We start from the raw sequence: 21889 nt of genomic DNA, 5'->3' as shown, positions 1-21889 counted from the left end.
GTTGTGCTCTAGCATTCAGGTTCAGAATTAGAAGACATCCAAATGTGAGCTCTATTGGAGCGAGGAACTTATGTACCACGTTTGCCGAGACATCCTAGATGCCTCACACGTTGTAGGCACTTAAATAAATATTTGAAAACGTATAAATAAGTATGAATTCTTCAAATTTCCCGAAGAAACCAAGCCAATGGTAAATCACTTGGGCTTATTTTGATGCTCTTCATGCACTCCTGTTTGCCGCCCTCCAAGCCCCCACTGCCTCCACTACAATTTTTAATAATTCCGATTTTGAATACCAGCTTTTCAGTAGGTTGCATTCCTTAGTACACATTGCTTAGATATCAAAAGGCATTCTTGCAATTCGTAAACTTTAAACTACTTTCCATTTGAGACCTTCTCCCTAAAAGTTATTCACTCCTCAACAAGACTGAGGAATATTGTTTTGATCCCAGCATAAGGCAGAGTGGCGAAAAATTACTTTTGCACCAGATACATTAAATGCTATCATAAGTATTGTGAGACAGATAAAGTTTGTCCTCATTGTTTTTTAGGTTTCTTTACAGTCACTCTTTCTCCTCATCATACTTTTGGACTTTAACATCTGGTATTTTAATGATGCCCCTTAGCTGCTCACAATCACCAGTTATGGGATCCCATTTGAACTTGCACCCATTCGTACAACAAACACATGGCAGAACAATTTATTAAAAGGAAAAAAAAAAATTTGAGGGAGTTTTTTCAGGGCGGAAAGCTATAACTCCTAGAAGGAAGTCACCTACTCTTGTGGTCTATTATAAAAGCCTAAGCTAACTGAAAAGATTGGCATATCAAAAGATTAGTGGACACCTGGCTCTGCTTCAAGATGTTCGTTTTTCCAGGAAGATGTCATGACTTCAGAAGAGATGACTGCACCCCAAGGAGCATGGTGTCCTTTAGCCTCAGGAAAGAGTTCTCTGTTCTTGTGGCATGGAAGCAGAGAGCCAGGGACTTGCAGGGAAGGTTGGAAGGCTTGACCAATGACGACTTGGAGATTAGAGGCCTTTTCCCAATTGTCCAGACATCAGCAAGCCTCCCTGTTTCTGTTGTGGCTCTGGGGGTGAAGGATGCAGAGGGATGAAGAGGGAGAGCAGAACTAGGGGTGACAAATGATGCTTATATTCGAATTTTCCATCAGCCCAGTGTAGGACCAGAGTTAATTTGATTTAAACAAAATGAAGAAATTGATATTTCTTGCACGTTTGATTTCTGGGATGCTAGGACACAACTAAATTAATTCTACTCTGCTATCATATTGGCATTCTTGGGATCAGAAGCACCAAGTTTTGTTTTTCTAAGGTAACCAATATCTCCCACATTGGGCAGGCCTTGAATTCACAGGTTTTCTTGCTCCAATACAAGTATGAGTTTGGGCTTTTTGGTTAGAAGCAACAGAAAACTGATTCATACCAGCTTGGGGGGCACGGGGGAGATGATTTATCAGAAATACACTGGTACACTATTCAGAATCTAGAAAGTTCTCTGTCTCTGGCTGCACATCTTTCTTTTATGCTAATCACTTGTGTCTTTTTTTTTTTTTTTTTTTTTTTTTTTGAGACAGAGTTTCACTCTTGCTGCCCAGGCTGGAGTGCAGTGGCGCAATCTCACTCCCCACAACTCCTGGGTTCGAGGGATTCTCCTGCCTCAGCCTCCTGAGTAGCTGGGATTACAGGCATGTGGCACCACACCCAGCTAATTTTGCATTTTTAGTAGAGACAGGGTTTCTCCATGTTGGTCAATCTGGTCATGAACTCCTGACCTCAGGTGGTCCGCCTGCCTCAGCCTCCCAAAGTGCTGGGATTACAGGCACGAACCATCGCGCCAGGTCCACTTGTGTCTTTATTCCTCTTTCCTTCTTCTAATAGGCCTTTTATTGTAACTCTTCATTCCACATCCTTGTTTTAAACCATCCTATTTTGATCCAGTTCCAAAAACCATCTGGATGAAGTCACTCCTGACCACCTGTAGAACATAATACCTCATTCTTTCTATCCCTCTACCATGACACTTTCCTAGCTAACTTTCTGGCTTTATTTTTTCCCATGGCACATCTCACCTGACATACCATGAATATGATCTGGATGTTGGTTCCCTCCAAATCTCATGTTGAAATGTGATTCCCAGTGTTGGAGGTTGGGCCTGGTGGTAGGTGATTGGATCATGCGAGTGGACCCCTCATGAAAGGTTTAGCACCATCCCCTGGGTGACAAATGAGTTCTCACTCAGTTAGTTCATGTGAGAGCTGGTTGTTTAAGAGTCTGGGACCTGCCTGCTGTTGCTCTCTTGCTCCCACTCTCGGCCATATGATGTGCCTGCTCCCCATTCACCTGCTATGACTGGAAGCTTCCTGAGGCCCTCACCAGAATTAGATGCCCACACCATGCTTCCTCCACAACCTGCAGAACTGTGAGCCAATTAAGCTTCTTTTCTTTATAAATTACCCAGTCTCAGATATTCCTTTAGAGTAACATAGATGGACTAATTTATACCACATATTTTACTAATTTTGTTTAATGTCCGATGCCCTCTATCAGAATATCAGCTTCATGCGGACAGGAATATTGTATTCATTGCTATGTCTCCAAGGCCTAGAATAGTGTCAGACATAGCACTCAATAAATACTGGGTTGTTTTGTTTTATTTTGTTTTGTTTTGAGACGGAGTTTCATTCTTGTTGCCCAGGCTGGAGTGCAATGGCACAATCTCTGCTCACTGCAACCTCTGCTTCCCAAGTTCAAGTGATTATCCTGCCTCAGCCTCCCAAGTAGCTGGAATTACAGGTGCCTGCCACCACACCTGGCTAATTTTTTTGTATTTTTAGTAGAGACGGGGTTTCACCATGTTGGCACAGGCTTGAACTCCTGACCTCAGATGATCCGCCTGCCTCAGCATCCCAAAGTACTGAGATTACAGACATGAGCCACTGCACCCAGCCAATAAATACTGTTGAATGAATGAATGAATGAATGAATGAAACTTCTATAAAGGCTGGTGTGATGGTTAATACTGAGTGTCAACTTGCTTGGATTGAAGGATGCAAAGTATCGCTCCTGGGTGTTGCCAAAGGAGATTAACATTTGAGTCAGTGGGCTGGGAGAAACTGACCCACCCTCCATCTGGGTGGGCCCCACCTAATCAGCTGCCACCACAGCTAGAATAAAGCAGGCAGAAGATGGAAGAGCAGACTTGCTGAGTCTTCCAGCCTTCATCTTTCTCCTGTGCTGGATGCCTCCTGCCCTCAAACATCACACTCTATGTTCCTTGGCTTTTGGACTCTTGGGCTTACACCAGTGGTTTTCCAGGGGTTCTCAGATCTTCGGCCACAGACTGAAGGCTCCACTGTCGGCTTTTGAAGTTTTTTTTTTTTTTTTTTTTTTTTTTTTTTTTTTTTTGAGACGGAGTCTCGCTCTGTCACCCAGGCTGGAGTGCGGTGGCCGGATCTCAGCTCACTGCAAGCTCTGCCTCCCGGGTTCACGCCATTCTCCTGCCTCAGCCTCCCGAGTAGCTGGGACTATAGGTGCCCGCCACCTCGCCCGGCTAGTTTTTTGTATTTTTTAGTAGAGACGGGGTTTCACCGTGTTAGCCACTCAGACTGGCTTCCTTGCTTCTCAGCCAAGCAGACAGCCTGTTGTGGGACTTCACCTTGTGATCCTGTGAGTTAATACTCCTTAATAAACTCCCCTTCATATACGTCTACCCTATTAGTTCTGTCCCTTGAAAGAACTCTGACTGAAACAGCGAGTTAGTGCCTGTTCCCTGAAAAGTGGAGTGCTGAACACATAAAATAATAGATGTAAGTCACAAGTGTAGCTTACCACACCTGACTTCAAATTCCATTATCTCATTTTACACATATGGAACAGAGGTAGAGAATAAAATCACCTAAAGTCATATAATAAGACTCCACCTTTCTAGACCAGCTTCCATGCTGCCTTCAACCACCCATGTACCTCAAAGATTCATTAATTAATAAGATTCAAAAATTAGGGACTCTAAATTTGTCACTAGCTCCCCCATGGCTGCATTCCTGGGGCACTTCTCTGATCGCTATCACAGGCATGTATGCCTGGGAAAGCTGGTCTTCACAAAGGCTTGTTCAAATGTTGTTCACCTCTGCAACTTTCTGTGGATGGTAGAATCCGAGAAAGTAGCAATGATGAGTGCTTTTAGACCACATAGTCCAAGTCCTTCATTTAAAAAATGAAGTACAGGCTGGGTGCAGTGGCTCACCCCTGTAATCCCAGCACTTTGGGGGGCCAAGGCGGGTGAATCACAAGGTCAGGAGATTGAGACCATCCTGGTGAACATGGTGAAACCCCGTCTGTACTAAAAATAAAAAAAAATTAGCCGGGCATGATGGTGGACACCAGTAGTCCCAGCTATTCGAGAGGCTAAGGCAGGAGAATGGCATGAACCCGGGGGCAGAGCTTGCAGTGAGCTGAGATCGCACCACTGCACTCCAGCCTGGGCAATGGAGCAAGACTCCATCTCAAAAAAAAAGAAAAAAAAAAAAGCACAAAAAGGTATTCCTAAAAACCAGGGAGAGAAAGCTGAGTATGCTCAAACCTGTGTGTAGACTTGAGAAAGACATAGTTTTAAAGTCCAGAGAAAAGGATGAACATGTTCCATCTTTTCAGGATTTCCATAATGAAATTTGAGAGAGCTGGAACGCTTTTAAAAATATCTTCTGTTATGCAATTGAAAATTCTCCTAACAGGGAAGAAAATGGTAAGGTAATTAAAGAAACCAGTGGCTGATTGCACAAGAACTCTGCTATGAACTGAAGAGTCTAAAGGAAATATGATATCTTGAGAAACAGGCATCTAGAAAATTTTACCTTCTAAGGTACAAATATCTGTAATGTTTAGATTTTGACCATACATTCCTTCTGTAATTAAGAAAAATAATAGCAACAAAATAAATCTTAAAATTAAGCAAAGAATGTGTTTTTATTTTTTTGAAAAAGGAAGGGTAGATTAAAAAAAAAAAAACTAATACTAGGACTCATCACAAACATGTAGGAGTAAGGCCAGAAAAGCTGACATTCAATTGATCTGAGAATAGGAAAACATTCCAGAGATAGTAGAATAAAACAAAACTGAACTTTTAAAAAAGATAGAAAAAGAGATAGATTTACTGCTTAAGGCCAGTAAGATAAAGGTGATGGAAGACAAATGCCAAGCAAAGCTCTGACTTTTCCTGTACTCTTCATCAAAGAGAACAGTTTTTGGATGGAAATGGAAAAAGCAAACAATTAATAAAAAGAGAATGGTGTCCATAAGGGTGAAAAGATTGGAAGAGGACACCTCCTTAGACTAGCTGAGATGAGATCGTCTGGTCTCAACAATTATATCTTAGGGTTGGGGGAGAGGGGAAATATGAGAACTTACAAAAGAAACTGCTTAGGGAAACAGACTTTTGCTAAACATACATTGTGTGCTGACATAGCATTTTCTTATAATTTCTACAGTAATTCTCAAGTTATACTTGTGGAGAAAATAAAGTGTAGGCTGGGTGCTGGAACTTCACTACAAGGTAGATGTTATTATTATTATCCCCATTTTATAGGTGAGGAAACTGAAACTAAATGAGATTAGTTAATATGACCAAGGACACATTGATAACATAGAGTAAGTGGATATGTCAGGAGTTCCCAAGACCAATCTCAGGCTGGCTTCACTAGAAAAACTCAAGGATTCAAAAAGCTATAATACTCATGGTTATAGTTTCTTATAGTAAAAGGACACAGATTAAAATCAGCAAAAGGCAAAGCACGTGGGATGAAGGCCAGTTATTCTCTCTAAACTGACATATGCACAGTGCTTAATTCTCCCAGCACTGAAGTGTGACAAAGGCGTATGAAGTGCTGCTAATTAGGGAAGCTCACCTGAGCCTTGACATCCAGAGATTTTATTGGGGATCAGTCATGTAGACACAGTGCCTCCATGACTGACCTTAGGTACTCAGTCTGTAGTCCCCTAGAAATCAAACTGATACAGCAGTAGCTCAGGGCCTAAGGTACACAAAAACATTTTTATCAGGCGGGATACTCCACGGGCTTAGAGGTTGTCTCCCAGGAGCTGGTAAAGGGTCAGTCATTTCTTTTAAATGTGCAAAACTTGAGTACCCCAAGCTTACTGTCTGTATTAATCAGGGTTCTCTAGAGGGACAGAATAGGATAGATGTATATATAGAGGGGAGTTTATTAAGAAGTGACTCACACAGTCACAAAGTAAAGTCCCACTATAGGCCCAAGCTGAGGAGCAAGGAAGCCAGTAGTGGCTCAGTTGGAGTCCCCAAATGTCAAAAGTAGGGAAGCTGACAGTGCAGCCTTCAGTCTGTGGCCAAAGGCCCAAGAGGCCCTGGCAACAACTGGTGTAAGTCCAAGAGTCCAAAAGCCAAAGAACGTAGAGTCTGATGTTTGAGGGCAGGAAACATCCAGCACGGGAGAAAGATGAAGGCCGGAAGACTCAGAAAGTTGGCTCCTTCTACCTTCATCTGCCTGCTTTTTGTAGCTGTGCTGGCAGCCAATGGGGTGGTGCCCACCCACAGTGTGGGTGGGTCTTCCTGAGGGTGAGTCTTCTCCAGGTCCACTGACTCAAATGTTAATCTTTTCTGGCCACACCCAGAAACACCCAGATACTCTCAGAAACGATACTTTGCATCCATCAATCCAATCAAGTTGACACTTAATATTAACCATCACACGGCCTTAACTCTTTACTGCACAGTAAAGAAGCTGGCACTGGAACCCCTGCCTCCTCCAAATCCTTCAAAGCCTACTACACCCACTGCCAAAGATCTTAGAGGAAAAATGAAGAATTGCCTCTGGAGTAATTGCAGAAGACACAAATTGGGTAAATATTTCAATTTTCAAAAGGAATTGAAGCCAGATTCAGTGAACTACAAGCAATAAATTTGGGCAAAATTCCAAAATAAGTTCCTTATATGATAGTTGTATAGGCTGGGCCTGGTGGCTCGTGCCTGTAATCGCAGCACTTTGGGAGACCCAGGCGGGTGGATAACGAGGTCAGGAGTTCAAGACCAGCCTGGCCAGCATGGTGAAACCCTGACTCTACTAAAAATACAAAAATTAGCCAGGCGTGGTGGCGGGTGCCTGTAATACCAGCTGCTCAGGGGACTGAGGCAGGAGAATTGCTGGAACCAGGGAGGCAGAGGTTTCAGTGAGCTATGATCGCACCATTGCACTCCGGTCTGGGGGACGAGAGTGAAACTCTGTCTCAAAAAAAAAAAAAAAAAAAAAAAGAATAGTTGTATAGAAAGGAAGTTGTGGTCATAAAAAACCAGAATGGGTTATTAATTCCACAAACATTTATCAAGAATCTACTATGTGTAAAGCATTGGGGATTTAGCAGTATACAGCTTAGAATTTTGCAAATGTGTTTTGAGCTTCTGTGCTAGATGTAAAAGGAAAAGTTCTTCCCTCAGAACTCCTTTTAAACAAGTCATGTTATACCAACACAGTTCCTTCTTTGATAAGTTCATTAGACTGGTAAGTGAAGGAAATCAGTAGGTATGGTTTATCGGCACTTAAGCAAACTATTTGGTAAGGTATATAATGATATTCCTAAGAACAAGATGATGAAATGTGGGCATTGTAGGAAAAATTGGAATAACCACTGGGAAAGCATGCTGTTCAATGGATTAATGTCACTCAAAAGAGTTTTTGGTGTTGTGTAACAGGGCAGCATCTGGGGCCCTGTTCTGACCAAAAATGTAGGTATCGTTGACTTGGATGAAGCTATAGAAAGTATGTGTACATCATTTTCCATTGACAAGCAGCTAGGAAAAAAGAGTAAGCGCATTTGAGAACAAAAAGACCTTCCAGAATGGTAAATTCTGAGCACCTAGCATATGTCAGCCGGCCACATGCAACTGAATTTTTACAGAGATGACCATTAGGCCCTCATATGTGAATGCTAAAAAACAATTTTCAAGATCAGGTCATAGAAAATATAGGTTAGAATCGGCCGGGCGCGGTGGCTCAAGCCTGTAATCCCAGCATTTTGGGAGGCCGAGGCGGGCGGATCACGAGGTCAGGAGCTCCAGACCATCCTTGCTAACATGGTGAAACCCCATCACTACTAAAAATACAAAAAAATTAGCCGGTCGTGGTGGCGCATGCTTGTAGGACTCCAGCTACTCGGGAGGCTGAGGCAGGAGAATGGCGTGAACCCGGGAGGCGGAGCTTGCAGTGAGCCGAGATTGCGCCACTGCACTCCAGCCTGGGTGACAGAGCGAGACTCCGTCTCAAAAAAAAAAAAAGAAAATATAGGTTAGAATCAACCTAAATGAAAAGTCTTGAGGATTTCAGTCTAGAATGAGCCTTACATGAGTGCAATATACCTTTGTGTAAATATAAAATGGCCACCAGAACAGCTCATGTGATCTTGACAGCAATAACAGAATCATCATGTCTAGAATGAGGGCATGGTTATCGGGTCCTGATAACATAACGTGGCTGACTCTCTGCAACAGTTCATATTCCAGGTCTTTCTCTGTCTCAAAGACGCCTTGTCCTCTGCTTTTGTTAAAGAGGCAGTCTTGGCTGGGCATGGTGACTCACGCCTGTAATTCCAGCACTTTGGTAGGCTGAAGTGTGAGGATCACGAGGTCAGGAGTTCAAGACCAGCCTGGCCAACATGGTGAAACACTGTCTTTACTAAAAATACAAAAAAATTAGCTGGATGTGGTGGCGGGCACCTGTAATCCCAGATACTCAGGAGGCTGAGGCAGGGGAATTGCTTGAACCCAGGGCAGAGGTTGTAGTGAGCCGAGATCGTGCCAATGCACTCCAGCCTGGGCAACAGGTTGAGACTCCATTTCAAAAAAAAAAATTAATATTAGTGATTTCAACATAATATTAACACCTGATAATCATTTGATGTGTCACTTCTCTAGGGATATTTGCACTTTTGCCGAGGAATCCAGAAGACAGTGGCCTGGATTAGGAAGGGCAGACACTTGTGGACATGGAGACATTCTGATGCTTGCCGAATCACACCAAGCCCAACCTACATTTTCTTGACAGTTTCTTCCATTAAGCTATACCAGTACTTTATGGCATTGTCAACCCATGTCCATTCAAATAAATTACTGTTCCTATCTCAGCTGACTAATTTGGCAGCAAAAACTAGTCCACCTGCCAGTGCATTCGCTGGCTCACACAACCTCTCCATCCAAAAGTACACAGCACATTTTCACGTTAATAAGCAAAAAGAGACAGCATGTCCTCTCGCCCTCAACCTAGGAGTTTGGAGTAAGACAAATGTGAACATTTTAAAGGGCAAAGAGGTGGAAATGAGGGGACAAGATGCAGAGGCCTGGGAGGATGAAGGTATTTTACAATATATAAAAATATGAGTACTAGAATTTTTTCCTTTTTAGTCCATAAAGAAATCCCTGTAATTACTCCTGAGCCCTCAGAACATTCATTCGCGGGGCGTAATTGATTCTCTACAATGTACAGAATGCTACACAGGGACATTCAGGGCATTTAATAAAGTCTCAAATTAAATGGATATGTACAATTACAAATATTGAATTTTTATTAAATTGCATTAATATAAATATTTATAACATAAGCATATTAAATATGGTGATTATATATGTTGGATACATTACAAATACAATAGAACAGACTACTCTGGAATTGGTCAAATGTTGTCTTTAATGCTGCCAAAATAACACAGTAGCTATGACTATTTTTATGTTATTTAACATTTATTTGCATAACAAATGTTTATTATGCACTTGCTCAGTAATGGACACCTGAGAAAACTTTCATACTGAGCACTGCTGCAAACAGAGGCATTCTTATAAACAGTTTGGGGAAGTGCTGTCAATATGTTTTTAAGTAGGCTCTGGGGATTTGGAATATTTAAAACCATTTTCTATTCACATTTTGAAGATAACATACAAATTGTCTTCCTTGATTAATTTACACTGTCATAGGTTGGGGAAATGTCCTTCTGTGACTTCAGTTTTCTTTAAACGTTTAATAATATTCTCCACTTGAGGAAGGGTTTAAGGCTGGCTTCGGAGACAGAGGTGATGGATGTCTCCCATTACCAGGTTGAATGAAAAGCCTTTTATTTAGCATTGTCTATGCCTAGAGGCGAACCAAGGAAGCAGGCTTTACCCTCTGTCGTTTTTCATCTCAAAACTGAAAGCTTCAACCTTTCCTATTACTACTTAATTGAATTTAGAAAATCATGATCTTCTTTTTAAATATTTTACAGGCTTTTAAATGTAAAATTGATGGGGGCGGGGGCGCTGGCTGGAGAAGGTTTGGATATGTTCCTTCGAATCTGATTTGGTATCTATTCCACAATTTAAAAAACATCTGAATGTTTTGGCCAAGTTGGAAAATAAAAAGTATGTTCTCATCCTTGGAGCCAAGGCATATCTGCCTAAGTGTCTTGATTTTTATGGTTAGCTATAAGTAGAGAAAAATATTTTAAAAAGCAAATCTTGATTATAAACCCTAAAATTACTTTTTACTCTTCACATTGGATTGCAGATTATTATTCTATGAACTTCATAATAGGAAACTCAAGAACAAGTTCTGACCTACACTCACATCTTATATCCACAATACATGTTATTTTCTGATTTCTTTTATAACTCTCCTACTTTTCAACAGCACTAATTAACCATGAACACCTGATGCTTTATTGCCTCAGAAATAAAATTTACTTATTTACTTCTACTTTACAGAGTTTCTAAAGGGAAAGAAAACAATACTTTCTTAGTTCATTTATAGACCACACTCAAAACTCAGTGTTGCTGGGGTTTGATCTGTTTCTTAATCTGTACCATGGGAACTTAAAGTTCATATCTGGTTTGTGATTGGTCATAACATCTCAGTCAATAGCTGAACTGATTTATTTTATCCTGTTCTGCTAAAGGGTATATCCCACCTAACAAATTTATCTTTGATAACAAACAACTATTCCAGGGGGGACAACTCTCTCTCTCTCTCCCCCCCTCCCCCCTCCACCTCCCTCTCTCCCTCTCTCTCTTCCCCCCCTCCCACCATATATATACACATATGTATGAGAGAAAGAAAGAGGTGGTGTGGTGCAAAAGCGATAGCCATTCAGTAAAAACTGTATTTCAAATATACACACAGTCATTCTGTTTTTCAATTTTAGTACAGTGTTCAATAAATTACGTGAGATAGTCAACGTTTCATTATGAAATAGACTTTGTGTTAGATGGCTTTTGCCCAACTCTAAGCTAATATAAGTGTTCTCAGCACATTTAAGGTAGGCTAGGCTAATCTATGGTGCTCAGTAAATTAGGTATATTAAATGCATTTTTGACTTATGATCTTTTCAATTTATGATGGATTTACTGGGACACAACCCCATCACAAGTCAAGGATCATTTGTATGTAGTTTTTAGAATAATATTAATATCCTGCTATCTATATTACATAATAAAGATTCCATATTTTATGAGAAAGCTGGGATACCTATAGAATCCACAAAGCTGCCAGTCTATACAATTCATCAAAGAGAAGGGCAAGCTCATATATAAAGTTTTAGTCTTGATCCATTTCAAAGTTTATAGCCAGTTTGTTGTTTTAAACACACGTTCATATCTGATATTTACATATTTCATGGGCATACATTTTATTTTCTGATTACAATGAAGACACATGTAGTTCACACTCCAGCATATAACAGATAGGGATGCCAGGCAAGCATTTTTAGACATGGTGTCATTTTACTGAGAGAGATCTTCTTTTCTGATAAACGGCTTTGAAAGCAGCCATATAGCCTTTGCCTGTCTTCATCTCCCCCACCTTGAAGAGTTTGTCAGTGCCCCTTTATAACCTGCTGGAGAGAATTATAATCTGCAGTGTGACTTTGCCAGCCATTAATCTTCCTCTCATTTTAGGGGTCTGAGAGAAGAATTCCCTAGAGCATGTTTTCCCCTGGCTTCTGAGTCATCCTGTTAGTTTCTTTAGTCACAGATAAAAGAGCAGTCTTGTGCTCTCACTGCTGGTCTCTGGGGGCAGGGCCAGCCACGCAACTGCAGATTTTTCCATGGTTTCATGTTTGTCACCAACCAGCCGAAAATCAACCCTATCAACTCCAGTTAAGGTGTCACTGTAGGCAGAAGATGTTTTCACAGACAGAACACGGCTGTGAAAATAAGGAAATAACACATGCAATTGAAATCTTAAATATATTATCATTCAGGGTTTGGGGGAAGAATTCTGTTAAAAGCTTTCATAAAATAACATTTTCTGCCAGCAGCAGCATTTTATCATCAGTTGCAATAAGTAACTCCTTAAATGCATGACTTCCCTTAGAAGTCATGAATAAACCAATTCTGATTCCTGGGTACACAAATTGTCCAGGACGTCTCTTCCAAGTACCAAATTATACCTCTATATTCTGCCCAGAGAAGAGCCCTGAGATAATCTTATCGCTGTGTATTATTCCCTGACATACTCCACCGTGGTAGGGTAAAGGACACGACTCTGGGTCAATGTCGTGTGTAAATTACACCACTCAAAACTGGCTTCAATGTCTGTCACTCAGTCTCATGATCAAAATTACTGGAAGGTGCACCAATGTGTCCACATTTATTTCTTTTTTCACTGAGAAATATACATTAACACTCAGGAAACATTTTTATCTCAGGGGTCACTGGTTCCTGATTGGTCCACTCAACATTCATCAAACACCTCTTGAAAACAGAGCCTTTGTTTCAGGTTCCATGCTAAAGAAGTTCTGGGGCAAATGTGCTTCCTAGAGTTCACAAGAACAACAGTAGCTGGCCCAGAAAAAGGAAATCATCTATTCTGGGACTCCTAGTGGTATCACTGGAAAATCATATTGGCAATTTATTAACATTATTTAAATGTTACATATTTATATAAACTAGTGCTTCACAAACTACTTGTGGAAAAGGACAAGTTTTAAAAATGCCCAATCTATTGCACACTCATGCTTTCATAAAACACAATGAAAATGAACTACTAAAAATATTAAATTTAAAAAAAAGAAGCGCCGGGCGCGGTGGCTCACGCCTGTAATCCCAGCACTTTAGGAGGCCGAGGCGGGCGGATCACAAGGTCAGGAGATCGAGACCACGGTGAAACCCCGTCTCTACTAAAAATACAAAAAATTAGCCGGGCGCGGTTGTGGGCGCCTGTAGTCCCAGCTACTCGGGAGGCTGAGGCAGGAGAATGGCGTGAACCCGGGAGGCGGAGCTTGCAGTGAGCCGAGATCGCGCCACTGCACTCCAGCCTGGGCGACAGAGCGAGACTCCGTCTCAAAAAAAAAAAAAAGAAGCTGGGCACGGTAGTGGCTCACATTTGTAATCCCAGCACTTTGGAAGGCAGAGGCAGGTGTATTGCTCGAGTCCAGGAGCTCGAGACCTGCCTCGGCAACATGATGAAATCCCATCTATACAAAAAATACAAAAATTAGCTGGGTTTGGTGGTGTGTGCCTGTGGTGCCAGTTACTTGGGAGGCTGAGGCAGGAGAATCACTTGAGCCTGGGAAGTTGAGGCTGCAGTGAGCTATGATCATGTATGGACTGCAGTCAAGCCTGAGAAACAAAGGGATAAAGGAGACCCTGCCTTATAAATAAATAAATAAAAATTAATTGATTAATTAATTAAAAATTTAAAAGCTCATAATATGATGCCACGTTTATTATTATTATTATACTGTGTTAAATTCCTATAAAAGTTCGCAAATATTTATTCTCAATTTCTGTATCTATTTCATGACAGACTGAGACATAGTTCACCCACTGGTGCAGGTTTCTAGGTCAGGCTTTAAGTAACAGGACCTGAACCATTGCCCTTTGTGCTTTATATATCCTTATATGCTTGGATACATTGAAATCAAACTGAGATGCAAACCTTTTCAAGGACATTTTGTCTCAGAAGAGGAAAGATACCTTGTTAGTTCAGTGGTATATATCGGCAACTTGGAACTCATCTTTTCCTTTCTGGGGATGAAATATTGTGGAATAAGCACAGGTTTGGGATTCAGACCTAGGTTTGACTCCTAATCTGTTATTTACTGGCTGTGTGATCTTTAGCAAGTTACTTAACCATTCTGAGCTTTTTCCCCTAATCTGTAAAATAGGGTAGCCATAACAATTTCCTCTCAAGACTGTTATGAAGATTAAATGCAACAATGTGTGAAGTGTATCTTGAATGAAGTGAATAGGCAATAAATAGAACTATCGTTATTATAAATGGCAACTCACTAAACTGGGAATCCTTTTAAGGCAGGTTATGGGGAAAAAAAAAAAAACCCACATCTTTTTCTTTGTATATGCCCTGATTTCTAGCTCAGCGCCCAACAATAAATGCTTATGAGTATAAAGAGAAAGGAAAAGGAAGGGAAGTAGTAAAAAAAGAAGGAAGAGAAGAAAAAAGGAAGCAGAGGAAAATGGCAATGCCAGCAGAGAAAAATTGAAGGGTTTTCTCACTTTAACGAGTTTCAGAAAGTGCTTCATTATATTAATAACTTGCAGAAATTGGAACGGGTGAGACATAAATTCCTTGGTTAGCTGCCAATGAGGGTTCAAAGTGAGGTCACTATCCTTCACTGGGCATTAGCCACCACACCACAGTCATTGAACTGTCCTTCAGGGGGTACTTACTGAGCAATGTACCCAGCACAGTGCTAGGCAGGCAAAGTGTGCGGTAGCATGACTCTGGGACACACCTATTTAATTGGAGATGAAAAAACATTACATAGCTTGATAGCTCTTGAAAACTACAAAATTGTTCATTCTTCAAGAAGAGACACACTTAGCGTTTTTTAATGAACAAATAAAAAGAAAGACTATCAGTGATTACTAACGTGTAACTTTAGCTGGGTATCATTATACAGGGTGCCCTACCGTAGCAGAGCTTGCTTTGCAGACGGAAGTGGTGGCTCACACCTGTAATCCCAGCACTTTGGGAGGCCGAGGCAGGCAGATCACCTGAGGTCAGGAGTTTGAGACCACCCTGGCCAACATGGCAAAACTCCATCTCTACTAAAAATATGAAAATTAGTCGGGCATGGGGGCGCATGCCTATAATCCCAGCTACTTGGGAGGCTGAGGCAGGAGAATTGCTTGAAGCCAGGAGGCGGATGTTGCAGTGAGCTGAGATCGTGCCTAGGCATCAGAGTGAGATTGCATCTCAAAAAAAGAAAAAAAAAAAAAGAAGTGGTGGCATAGGCTGAGTGAGGCTATTTATCCCTCTCCAGGATTGCTGATGGGCACTGCAGAGTACTATTTCTTTTTGCAGAATACATCAGTTATTTTGGCTTGTGTTCCCAGACCATGATCTTTTCTGAAAGGCTGTTACCTGGCTACAGATGTGATAGGAAATGATATTGGTCTTTGGCCTTTTGAGATTACAGCAATAAAACCTGTAACTGGGTATTAGCGTTCAATGATTCATTTTAAGACTACAGCCTTTTCTTCACTTTCCTTTTGTGGGAAGAATTGCCACTGGAGAAAGTACATTTTGTTTTCCTCCAAAAAATCACATTTGACCATTTTCAATATTCTGTAGGAGTCTGTAACACAAAGCTCTTTCTTGTACTTACAAAAAAAACCCTGCTTTTCTGTGATTTTTCAAAAATACTTAATTTGGTGCTTCTATCAAGGAAAAGATTTTCGTTTTTACTGAGAATAAAGTAAAATATCCACGTAACAGCAATAATACAATGCTCTGTGCTGTACAAATACTTAATATGGTAATTACTTCTCTGGATAGAATTGAAAATGACCATTTTTCTGTGAGGTAATTCTCTTTTGTTTCTAGGGATGCGTAAAGGAAAATATGTAGGCTCACCAGGACACTAGGGAATCAGTCTCCATTCCCACAAGGAATTCTAAGTTTCATCACGTTGGATTTAGAAAATTCCTCAGCATTCTTTAACTCTGATTTTTTTTAAATTTACTTCTTCAGTTAGCTAAAGCTTTCTAAACTAAATCCAAGAGGATGTTAAGTCCTAGAAGCTGACACAAACTCAAAAGTACGTAATAAGGTCCTTTTCCCCTTCGATGCATTAAATGTTTGTAAGCATCAGAATTCTATGTGTATAATTAGTAACGTACAAATGTAATGTCTCATCTTGAATATCTGCATAGTTCAGCCCATTATGAAAAGATAGCAGGCAGAGTCTGACATTAGAAGAATCAGACCGCCCGGGGAAAACGAATGAAATACATTTTACAGTCCTTTGATTTCCTCCTAACTCAGAGGGGCTTTGATTCCTGGTTTAAAATTATAAGATTTATTATCATTCCTCTTGCAATAAAAATATGCTCATTTTTCAAGTAGTAATACTCTTATTAAGAATTGAGGAAGAAATTACTAGGACACAATGGAATGTAGAGCTTTAAGAGCTTTCAAAAAATTATCAATAGAAACCACTGATTATTTAGGGCCCATGATAGATCTTCTTTTGTTTTAGCAAGATATAAAAGAGAAAATGATTTGTATAGTTACCTTCCTTTGTCAGTGAGAAACGAAGATGGAGACTATGACCTATCCTGACATATATACACACCATTTGTAGTGGGAATTGTTTATTAAAACCATGGCACAGAATGTGGCTCTGTATTGAAACTGCGATGGCCCCCAGGTATGTCCCTTAAATAGCATAAGGAAGCGGTACCCTGTATTTAACACCATCTCTCATTGTTTTTTAGCACAGCTTTTCTTTGTTTGCTTTTTCCTTTTCTTTTTGGCTTTTATTATTTTTTAAATTTACACACAATAATTTTACATATTTAGGGGCCACCATGTGATAATTCAACACGTTTTTGAATAAAATATACAATAAATTATTGTTAGTTATAGTCTCAATTTTTAATGATATCTGGAGACACCCAGATCCTACCCTCTGGATATACCCACAGTGACCCTCTCATGACTTTTGGTCCTAAATTAGCTTTCAAAAAGGAGACAAATTCAAGATGATTTTACATTGTTCATCAGGTGATTCAAACCCTTTCTCTCTTTTTCTTCATTGTGTTTTACCTCTCTGAGACCTAGACGTGGTAGTTTCATTGCCTCAATAAGCTGAAATACCCTAAAAGGTATATATGTATTTTTTTGAGATGGAGTTTCACTCTTGTTGCCCAAGCTGGAGTGGAGTGGCGCAGTCTTGGCTCACTGCAACCTCTGTCTCCTGGGTTCAAGCAATTCTCCTGCCTCAGCTTCCCGAGTAGCTGGGATTATAGGCACATGCCACCACCCCTGGCTAATTTTTTGTATTTTTAGTAGAGACAGAGTTTCACCATGTTGGCCAGGCTGGTCTTGAACTCCTGACCTCAGGTGATCCACCTGCCTCAGCTTCTCAAAGTGCTAGGATTACAGGCATGAGCCATCGTGCCTGGTCAAAAGGTATATTTATATTTTCATACATCTTATTCCTTTATAATCTCTGCAGGCAAGGCCCTGGGAGAATGGTGAAGTTGCAAGCTTTTGTGCTTCTCTCTACGACTGACTGTCTCACATCTCTTCAATTTCATGTGCTACTGTCTTTTTACATCCCCTCACCACCATCACACTTTTCTTTGGATCCTTGTGTATACTAACATTCAATTAACTGATAACAACCTAAACTTAACCTGGGTTGGGGTTCTCAACCCAGGGTGCACATCAGAATCACATGAGGAGTAAAGATTCACATGGTCTGGCCCTATGCCAGACAAGGAACCTGAGTCACCGGGAGTGAGAACCAGGAATTTTGGTTTTTAAAAAGCTCATGAGCATTTCTGATGAAGAATTATTATACTTATCTTCCATTAGATTCTGCATTTTAATAGGTCCAAAACCTGCAACTAAACTCACTATGATCAAATGAAGAATTTTAAGTAGCTATGGGAGAGAACCACGGAAAGCTGAGGATTCCCCAGACATAATGGGTGGAGGAGCTTGGCTCCAAATTCCTTACTTGTAACAACTACATTTTTTGAGCAATAAAAATATTTTATAAAGTTTTTTTCTTTTCTTTTTTTGAGATGGAGTCTTGCTCGTCACCAAGGCTGGAGTGCAGTGGCACAATCTCGGCTCATGCAACATCTGCCTCCGGGGTTCAAGCAATTCTCCTACTTCAGCCTCCCAAGTGGCTAGGATTACAGGCACGCACCACCACACCTGGCTAATTTTTGTATATTTAGTAGAGACGGGGTTTTACCATGATGACCAGGCTGATCTCAAACTCCTGACATTGTAATCTGCCTGCCTCAGCCTCCCAAAGTGCTGGGATTACAGGTGTGAGCCACCACGCCTGGCCAAAATTTTTTTCTTTCTTACTAAAGACTGTATGTTCTTTATAGGAAGTCTGAAAAAATACAAAAAAGAAATAAAAACCATATAAGATATAGAACTCAACATTCTCGCTTATTTCCTTCAATTCTTTAGGCAATTCTTGTATTTTTTATTTTGGTGTTTGTAAAAAATTGGCTGTATCTTTTTGTATTATTTTCTGCCAGCTAAACTAATTTTGTTCTTTGAAAGTAGGACCTAGATCTTTCTCCCTATCTCTCGAACACACACACACACACACACACACACACACACACACACACACAGTGCCTAACATAGTGCCTCTAATGTTTTATGTGCTCAATAACTATATGGAGATGGAATGAATTTGGTGACCCAGTTTTGGACTCCTTTTTTGGGCATGCCTGTAAACATAGTAACAGGAAATATAGTGACTTCTATTCCTTGCTTTTTCAATCAGCTTCAAAAGATATAATATCTTAGGGTAATTATGGAAAAAATAGAGATATCAAATACAATTTGAGTAGCTCTTTGCTGTTTCAAAATAACTAAATGGCAATTTTTAAATTAAAAAAATAAATCTTCTAAGAAATAAGACTTCTGTTTCCATATTAATTTCCTTCAAAAAGGATCACTTTAAATGCCATTCAGCAGCTGCAACAGTCAAGTCAGGATTAGATTTGGTTGCATGTATCAGTAAACCCAAATAATAGTGACTTAAAAAGGAAAACGTCCAGAAATACGTAGTCCAGTGCTGGCATAGTGATTCCATGGTCAACCAGAGGCTCAAGCTCCTTATTTCTTCTTACTCTACCTTATTTCACGTGTGGCTTCTATTCTTAAAGTTATGTACAAATATGGCAGCAGGAGTGCTACCCGATACCTCCATATTGTTCATACAGGAAATAGGAGGAAAGAGAGAAAGAGAGAAGGACAAGAGAGAGAGCACCTTGGCTGAGTTAGTGAGCTGTACGAAGCAATATCCCCTAACCCACATCCATCAATTTCTGTTTACATCTCAACTGAGCTGTAGTTCCAAGGGAAGCTAGAAAAATGTGGTCAGCGCTACCAAGAATATAATCAAGATAAAAGAGGACAGCAGATACTGTACAGGCAAGTAGCAGTCTCTTCTTCCACAGCAAATTATTTTATTTAACAGTTAAAATGCATTGGCTGCAAACAACAGAATACCCAAGAATAAATGGCGGCCGGGCGCGGTGGCTCACGCCTGTAATCCCAGCACTTTGGGAGGCCGAGGTGGGCGGATCATGAGGTCAGGAGATAGAGACCATCTTGGCTAACACGGCGAAACCCCGTCTCTACTGAAAATACAAAAAACTAGCCGGGTGTGGCGGCGGGCGCCTGTAGTCCCAGCTACTCGGGAGGCTGAGGCAGGAGAATGAAGTGAACCCTGGAGGCGGAGCTTGCAGTAAGCGAGATCGCGCCACTGCACTCCAGCCTGGGCGACAGAGCGAGACTCCGTCTCAAAAAAAAAAAAAAAAAAAAAAAAAAAAAGCTTACTCAGTACCTTTTATCCTACAAACTAAGGGTGGTTCAGGATTAGTGCAGCAGCTCAACAAATGTTATCAAGGTTCAGGTACCTACCATCTTTCCGTCATGCCAGTCATAATATACCAACAATATATTTCTTTGTGGTCAAAAGAAAGACCATAATGGGTGTAGGATGCCCTCACATTACAACATCCAAACATGGGAAGGCACAAGTTCTGATGTGTGTTCCTTCCAGGAAGAAACCTTCCCTGAATTTCTCCCACCAGACTCATTGAGCATCACATGCACACACTTAAACCAATCATTAGCAAAAGTAATAGATTACAACAATTGGTTTAGACTAACTTATCAACAATTCCCTCGCGGGGTTCCCTATGTGGGAAGCTAAATACTTGAACAAAACCAGGGCTCAGTTACCAAGAAAGAAAAGAGGTAGGCAGGAAAGTGGGGAGGATGAGCTATTGAATCCATAAAAGTTCCTGTTTGCCACACATACTGTTTTACAAAACGCAGTGATTTACAACTGTTCTCCTGAGTTGTACATACTTAGGAAATTCCATGATACTTCACTCATTACTTAAATAGTATTTTCTTTCAAAAGGGCAAGACACAAGCCTGACAGCAGACAATGAATGAATCATTAAACATTAATTCACAGGTGCAGATTTCTATTTCTACAGTTGTAGAAAAATAAAAGGAGCTACCTTTTGATGAACAGCAGTAGTACTCATTAAGTGTCACACTTTTAGCATTACAATGGCATTGGGGGGAAAGGACAAAAAGGTACCCATTATTTTAAAATTAAAATAATAATCAAATAATTTGCATTTTCCCACAGAGATGATCATACATTTTTATTGGATGTTCTCTTTAAACCCCTAAGGACTTTCACTGGTCAATGTAAAATTAGTCTTTTCTTTTTTCCATAATAACCTTGTTTGTGAGCCTTATTGTATGTTCTCCCCACTCTTACCCCAAATAAAGCAGCCCAGACTCTGTATGTTGAAGATTTGAATTTCCTTAGCTACAAGAAGAATCATTTGACCTAAGTTCTCAAACCCTAGGCCCATAGAGGTTTAAAACCTAAGGTTTCAAAACCTAAGACCCAGGGTGTTTCTGGGAGTTGAGGGAGAGACAAGAGAACCTTGCATGGCAGAGTTAAATTCCCTGGGACTGAGTAGGGGAGTAAAACATGGTGGCAAGTACAGTGTGTGAGGTGCGTTCCCACCCAGCTGTTTGGCGCTGACTAGTTGTCTGATATGCCTGTATGGAGATTGTACCCCCAGCACTGGGGCCTGGAGAGCAGCCTCTGGCCCATGTGAGTTTCTGTGGCAGGATTTTTGAAGCCCGCCCAAAGCACTGGTGCCCAGCAACAGGGCATATAGTTGAAGAAGTCATCAGGAAAGATGGCAATTATTGTGGAATCCAGGCTGTCCTTATTTTCTTAAAGTCAAGTAGATTCTTGGATACTTAGGATCCAATGGAAACTGGGAAGGAGTTTCAAAGTGACAAAAACTACCAGCATCTATCCAATATTCATTCTTTCTAAATAACAAAACTGCTAAGTTATCGGAGGCAGCTGTATCTGCCTTAAACACTGCATTGCCTACCTTTCTCACACCTGTGGTCAATGAGAAGACGTCATCATTTGGGGCTTTAGAAAAAGGCCGTATGCTCTTTGGCTTTCCCTTCTTCCTGCTGGAAATGAGGAAATCACGTCTGGAAGTCCAACAGCTGTCTATTAATCCTGAGGATGAGAACCACTCACTAAAAATTACAGAGCTGGAATATGGGAAGGGCCCCAGTTCCTAGCTCAGGGCTCCCTCCATCGAGAATTTTACATGAGATATTAACCCTTACCTTTATTGGTATTGTCGATCCGTCTCTGTTATTGACAGAAGCACTAACCTCCTGTAAAGTACATGGCATGCTTTAGTCAAGGAATAGGCCAAGGCAGACATTCAGGCCTGCATGACTCAGAGGGATTGGTGCGCAGGTGCACACCTCCACTTGTTATATAACCTGTTTGTGTAAGCACAT

The 21889-nt window shown here is 40.7% G+C and overlaps 1 long non-coding RNA gene across 1 annotated transcript; it reads right to left on the bottom strand.

The window, feature by feature from the left end:
• Positions 1-9607: 9607 nt before the first annotated feature.
• LOC144331352 (uncharacterized) lies at positions 9608-21820 on the bottom strand. Its single transcript, XR_013398423.1, has 3 exons — positions 21710-21820; positions 21460-21596; positions 9608-12212 (listed from the first exon to the last, which is right to left on the bottom strand). It is a non-coding gene; the product is annotated as an uncharacterized LOC144331352 (long non-coding RNA).
• Between the last annotated feature and the right edge of the window lie 69 nt (positions 21821-21889).

This window comes from Macaca mulatta, chromosome 9, assembly GCF_049350105.2.
Source record: "Macaca mulatta isolate MMU2019108-1 chromosome 9, T2T-MMU8v2.0, whole genome shotgun sequence".
NCBI classification, from domain to species: domain Eukaryota; kingdom Metazoa; phylum Chordata; class Mammalia; order Primates; family Cercopithecidae; genus Macaca; species Macaca mulatta.
The sequence above is the reverse complement of the archived record's forward strand: the minus strand, read 5'-3'. Positions and strand labels throughout refer to the sequence as shown.